Source organism: Etheostoma spectabile, chromosome 19 (genome assembly GCF_008692095.1).
Source record: "Etheostoma spectabile isolate EspeVRDwgs_2016 chromosome 19, UIUC_Espe_1.0, whole genome shotgun sequence".
NCBI classification, from domain to species: Eukaryota; Metazoa; Chordata; class Actinopteri; order Perciformes; family Percidae; genus Etheostoma; species Etheostoma spectabile.
Window position 1 is genome coordinate 4,896,880 of NC_045751.1, and position 6,864 is coordinate 4,903,743.

The window sequence follows — 6,864 nt, forward strand, 5'->3', positions numbered from 1 at the left end:
GAGAATTATAGCACATATGCAACATCGACTCAGTCTCTTGTGGCCATCTTAGCCATCAAATAGGGGCTTATGGTGGAATGTGGGTGGGCTCAGTCAGACAGTCAGAAACAGAGAGTACAAGAGAGGCAGTCACATGGATAGAATAACAAGACATAAGAAGCGAAAGGGATAGATGGGATAACAGCTGACACTCAGTTTGTAGAGCAGTATAAAACAGGCGGCTCCACAAAGTGATAACAATAATCAACTAGAACCACAACCAGTTATGACGGGGTCCAAGCCTTCTTGCACCAGTTGCCCCCGATGACCCGGGATGCCTGCAAAGGCGGGACCCAAAACGGTACGATGGGGAGTCAATCAGTCAATATCGAGAGGTGTCAGCCGCAATGTTTACGGTACATTAGCGTTGCAAATATCCCATTCACATTGATTGAGTAAAAGGGCCTAAACTGGTCTATGTTGGCTACAACACCCCCTAATGGCCGATCTTTGCCAAATCTGGCACAGAGCATCCTAGTGTGATGGTGAAGCAGGAGTGGCCCTAGGTAGTACCAACCAAATTTGGTAAAAATCAGATTAGCCATTCATGTGATATAAACGTTTTTTTTTTGTAGTGCCTCCTAGAGGCCAATTTTGGTAGAATTTGTGGGGGACCTCCAGAGGGTCATGACAAACAAGAATCTACAGTTTTGTATTGATAGCATTTATTTCAGTTGAGATATGACAAAGTTGGTGTTTTTCACAGTTTGCTACACAAATTTGTTTGTGTGTAATTTGCGCAATTATCCTATAAAAATGACTTTCATACCTTTGTGTCAGGTTGGTCTAGAGATGTTACATGCCAAATTTCATGCAGACTGGTCACATGGTCTAGGAGGAGTTTACAACATTAAATTGCTTTAATTTTAACGCATAAAAGTCTAAGCGGAAATGGGCGTGGCCTATATCAGGAGATTCAGTTGGATCCAGGGAACACGTGTATATATGGGTTTTGAATGTGCGATTTGCGGTTTGGGAGTTATAGGGCCAAATGCGTTTTTTTGTGTGATACCGAACAAGCATCACAAGATTCGTGTTGATAGCCTGACATGGGTTGCAGGGATATTGCAATTGTGAATTTCCCATTTAACCCTTGTATGGTATTCAGGTCAAATTGACCCATTTCAAACTTTTAGAAGAAGAAAAATGGTACAAGTTACGTTTTTTTACCTAAAAATAAACAGTCTTACCTTATTTTCTGTGATAAACATGTATTACCAACTCAATTTAGAATTCTGGATATGACCACTTATGCTTTTCAAAGATTTTTAACACAAATTATAACCTTATGACAAAAACAAATCACAGTTCCATTTTTAATTGTGTTCTAGTAGAAACCGATTGCATTCCCTAAACATATATGTTATCTCAATTGTTTGAAATTTGGACAAAGACAATATTTGTGTATAGATTATGAAGTAAAATTTTATTTCAGAATTGTTTTTAAAACCCCAAATAAGTCACAGGTCAATTTGACCCGAGGGACATGAGAGGGTCCCAAAAGTGAATACAAGGGTTAAATGAATTGAGTTATTGGCCAAAACCAATAAACTTTGCTTATAGTTCCTCCTAATGGCCGATCTTTGCCAAATTTGATACAAAGCATCTTAGAGGGATGTTGAGCAATGATCCCAAGTTCAAAAATAATAATACAAAATATCCTTACAAAACAATAGGGTTCCACAGCCCTGAAGAGTACAACGCGGTTTCTACAGCCTAAGACCCCTAATGACACAGGTGAGGCTCTAAACATCTTCTGCAGCTCATCCCTTCATCAGAAGAAGGGAATTCAGGGGTGACAGAGGGTATTTGGGAAATAAGGGAAAATGGATGGATAAGATGTTGTATAGCAAGAGAGGGCGAGCGAGCAATTACAGAGAAGAAACTAACTAATTAACTAACTAACTAACTAAAGGGCAGAGAATACACACTATAAATAAGGTAAGGCGAAAGAGAAATAGTGAAGACAGTAGGGCTTAGTATATGTTATCATTAAGAGTATGTAAAAAGTATTATTTTCTTTAACTTGATGAGTTAACACAAGTCATGAATCATGACCCTACATCATTAAATGAGCTACATAACACTAGATTCAACTCTAAGCTGAGGGGAAAAGAAATCTTGGCAGCAGCAAAATCCTCCTGTGATCACATTAATATTGAGCTCAACTTTGTCAATTTGAATTCCCACTGATGGAATAAAGCAACGGAAGTGAGTTATCCACAAACGGACACACTCCTCTCCCTTCAAGCAGCTATGAATAGATCGTCAGTTGTCAGAAAAGGATAATACATGTATTCATCACCAGGGTATAATGTATACACGCTGGCAGGGGGCTGTTTTTTTCAATCAAATACAGAAAGCATACAGCTGTTCTCAATTGTCAAGCAAAAACCTTGAAACTTTTCAGCACATAACGGGAAACGTATGATCAAGACACCAACACACACAAGCTGCCTTTCTCAAGCATTCATACACTTCTGTTTCACAAAAGTAGAATGTATAAATCCATGATAACTGATAAAGTGAGGTTTGACCAAGTCTAAGCTGTGGCTGAGGCAGGCTGAGGAGGAGACTCGGTCGAGCCAGGATGAAGTAATTTGGATAGATGCGTGTTCACGGATTTCTATAACAGACCACAAGGTCGATCACAGATTTACTGATGCTAAAATGGAGAATACGCATTGTACATACTTTACAGAGAGTGAGCAGCAGCTTCTTGTGGAAGTATGATAACGTGAAACACATTAAAGAAAACTGTGGCAGACGATCACAAACCCACTGTAAGTGAACAGCCTAAATTTACATGTTAACTAATCACTGCTCTGAATTGAAACCGTCATAATCACATCATTCAAGGATTATGCTACTAATCATTTGCACAAATTAACAGTTTTACTCATTGCCTTACTAAAAGTAAGCAGAAGATAATTTTAATCAGGACATTTACCATGAAGATCAATTTCCTACGCTATGCGTAAATATCTCTTTCTCTCGGTTTCTCCCGCTCTCTCATGAGCTGAAATATAAATTACCTAAGTCATATTTACTCCCACTGCTCTCTTTTAAGCCAAAGTGTACAACTGTTCTTTTGAAAATGACAAGTGACTCATTGAATGGTTTCAGTTAAGAGCAGTATAGTTCGTAAATGTATATTTTTAGATCATCATTCAGTCAGTTAACTCTTATCTGGAACGCTCTAAAATCTAGAAACTATAAAGATAATTAAGTGATAAATTCCATGCACACTATACACATGAATGTAACAGAGTATATTCATCCGTTATTTAAATATAAGGTCAAAAACAATTGGGGTGTCCTCTCCCTGTTACATGAATGTACAGTAGCCTACAACACTGTATAGTTACTGGCTCACTGAACTAAGTCTATAATTTGGGAGGATTGTACAATTAGGATATGTTCTTAAAATTGTACAATCCTCCCAGATTATACACATTATACACACAAATCATGTGCTAAGAATGCCAAATACAATGCACATGGAAGAGGAAAAAAACTAATCCTTTATTTTTAAAGAATAAAATAAATATCAACTAAATAAATCAAACTTCTAACAACAATGTGTGAACAGCCGTTTTTTTCATACAGCAATATAACAGTAACATTGACTGTCACATGAATAATTCTAAAAAAAATAATGGTCACAGCTTAAATAATACCTTAGTTACACCTGTTATATTTTAATGCAGGCTGATAATACAAATCAGTTAAAACCCACTGCTGAGTGAACAGAAAAGGCCCCAGGATTACTAAATCCTGGCTGTTAGCCTGGTCAGGAGCAGGCTAGATGCACAGAATAAATCTCCATGGTGCATCTGCTTTTGTGAAACCGAGTAAAGGCTAAATTGAGCAAAGATAACTAGGAAATTCCGGCTTAATCTGCTATCTAGGTTTTGTGAAATAGACTCCAGCTTTATACCTGTCTTGTAGCAGCAGTAAAACAATACAAAATTAACACAACACATACAAACCTGGTGGTAACGCAAAGGTTTGAGGGAAGTGGATAGAAAGGTACATGTAAGTGTAAATTGGGCAGCTCATTCCAGCTCTATGACAGAAATCCACTAGCACAAAAAGTAAGGTACATAAAAGTTATCTTCTAATCTATCTTCTGTGACACATAATACTTTAGAAAAAAACAGTATAGATGAAGGGGGTGTCTTTGAGGGGAAGCATAACTTCTTCACAGATCTACATTTGAATTTACAGTGAAATTCCTTTTGGGGCATTAACCGTGTTCCAAGCCTTTTAAAATGATATACGGTATTAGGCGAGCGTCCAGGGGCTCCTGCCAATTTGCAGTGCTGAGGGTCACCAAATGATTACTGTAAGACAATGACTAAACTTTTAAAATATTTGCGGGGCTGCATCAACCTGGCCTGGCAGCCCCGGCTCTAGGGCACGGGTCTGGCTCACAGCCAGCAGCCATGCCCTTTGCGTTCCAAGGGCTGACAAGCCAAAAAAGGTATGAACCAGTGTCCTAAAATGACATGTACCTCTTCTAAAGGCATATTTTAATCCGCTTACCATAGCTCCAAACATCCACTTAATGTTCTGTAACTGTAAAAGCACATCATACTGTGTTTCCAAGATCAAAGGATACAAATATGCTCCACAGTTCTAAGGTTATATCTGCAACTTCTTAATATTATATTACCTCTTTTTCTCCCTACAGAGAGCTACACAACCCAGTGCAATACAAACCACCCCAAATAAAAGGTAAACTAAATATAAATATTTAATAACACAATTAAATAACCCCAACCAAACCAAGGCAAATCTAATCCATGATCTAGTAACAAAACAATATTACTGCCTGATACTGTAATTTCCCCTAGACATGTACTGTAGATACTATTGAAGCATGTAGTGCTATAGCACAAGTGCATGCATTGTACATGCAGTTTGGTCATTAGCATTACCTAGCATCTACTGACAGTGCTAAAGCTTTCCCTGTAATTTTAAGACTTTGAACTAAGTCTCTTGCTAACAAAGTCTGTTAGCAAGACTTTGAACAAAGTCTTAAAATTAGCTCTGACTTTGAACAAAGTCAGAACTAAAAGTTTGATCCCAGCAGAGAGCATAGGAGAGGTTGAGTGAGGGTAAAGACAGAAAGGTAGAGAGGCAGAGAAAAGAAACAAAGGGGAAGCAGCTAATGGTTTGGAGGATCTAGGAATAAAAAATTTATAGGGTAAAATAAGGTTCCTTTAGTCCACCCGTCAGCATCGCTGCAGTGGAAATTAGCCTTGGTTCGAGTCTACTCTCAACCTCCACAATGTCAATATTTCCTACCGTTTTTTGTCTGTGTAACAATTCACAAATGAATTACTGTTTTATATTGTCTACACAGTCTATAAGAAGAGTGCAATGTACCACTCTGTTATCAGAGCACCATGTGAACACAGAGTCTTCATTTGTCTTGATATATCCATTTATGTGTCACAAATTTATTATGAAATGTTTCCTGGTCCTTGTTCAGCTCTCCCCTTCCTCTTTGTCTCTGTCCTTAGCTTTTTAAACTAGTTATTTAGTGACCTCAGCACTCCTTTTCATGATTAAAAAATGAAGCATTTATTTTACATTTTGGGTCAAAGTTTTCTTAAAATGAATGTTGTCGTATTTTATGAGCTGAAGTTATACTTGTACCAAAATGGATGGGTATATAGATGAAGAAAGACACAGAAAGGTTTATTGATTATTGTCAAGTCAGAAGGAACAGACTACTCTGCTATTAGACAAATACATCACTCTGAAACGCTGCAGTCGCAATCTATAACTGCCACAACTCAATTGTCCCTAAATGTCACACTGTGGCTACATTGTGAAATGGCAGTTGAATGAAGTGGGAGCAATAAAGCAGAGCAAAGACCTAGAGAGAATAAAAGGGCAGAAAGACCAAAGAGGAAGAAACTGTCTGAAAGGCACCCACTAGGATGAAATTGGCCAGAGAAAAGAAAGTAGAGAGAGGCGAGGTTTTGTGGAGACGGACCTTTTGAAAAGAGGGAGGTGTATGAGAATGATGATGACCTAAAGATCAGGATGGAAAAATAGTAAGGTGACTTACTAACTCATTCTCCTTTGCCCTCTCACTATCTCTCTTTGATAGTCCAGCCACTTCTCTCTCTCTCTCTGACGGTACATTCAGGACTATGTACATACTGTAGTCGCTTTGCGTTTATTTCCTTTAACAGCAAGAGCATCAGAAAAGTTCAATTTAGATGTAGTTTCTAATGTTAAAGGTGCCCTGCCAAACAAAACCGTTTTTACTTGCATTTTTTGAAATATGCCAGGTCCATATGTGTTTGTGTTATGTCGTGAGTATGAAAATGAACTGCTACCTCCTCTGTCAGCTCTAGCCACTGGAAAGAAATAAGCGGAGAAATCAGGCCAATTACAGAAGCTGGTCAGTCTGACGTCATGTTGCCTGAGCTTATTACCATTCATAAGCCGCCCACTAGTAATGGCTTATCTGATATCCAGTCAATGTAAATCCCTTCAAATTTTAGGAGCTGTACTCAAACATGACCATAATGCACTTCACTGCAATGCAAATAACAGCATAAGGCAGTCTGGTTTCCATTATAAATCTGTCTATACAGGCTCATGTTCTCATGTCTGGCAACATGTTTTCAATACATTGATTCCTCAACCCGTTAATGTTTGAGGCTAAACTGCTTTACAGAGAAAAAGTGTGGTGAAAGAACATGGAAGGTAATCAGTGGCAACATTGTGTGTGTGTTGAGCTCTCTAATTTAGCTACAGAGTGAGGAATCTCCCTTCTGTACCATCTTTGTTGGGAGTCGC

General features: G+C 38.3%; 1 long non-coding RNA gene across 1 annotated transcript in view; it reads right to left on the minus strand.

The window, feature by feature from the left end:
• Positions 1 to 3,608: 3,608 nt before the first annotated feature.
• The window catches only part of LOC116707391 (uncharacterized), a 13,284-nt gene continuing 10,028 nt past the window's right edge, over positions 3,609 to 6,864 (minus strand). The window contains exon 3 of the long non-coding RNA XR_004336502.1: positions 3,609 to 3,719. This is a non-coding gene — a long non-coding RNA (uncharacterized LOC116707391). The remainder of the gene's footprint in view (positions 3,720 to 6,864) is intronic.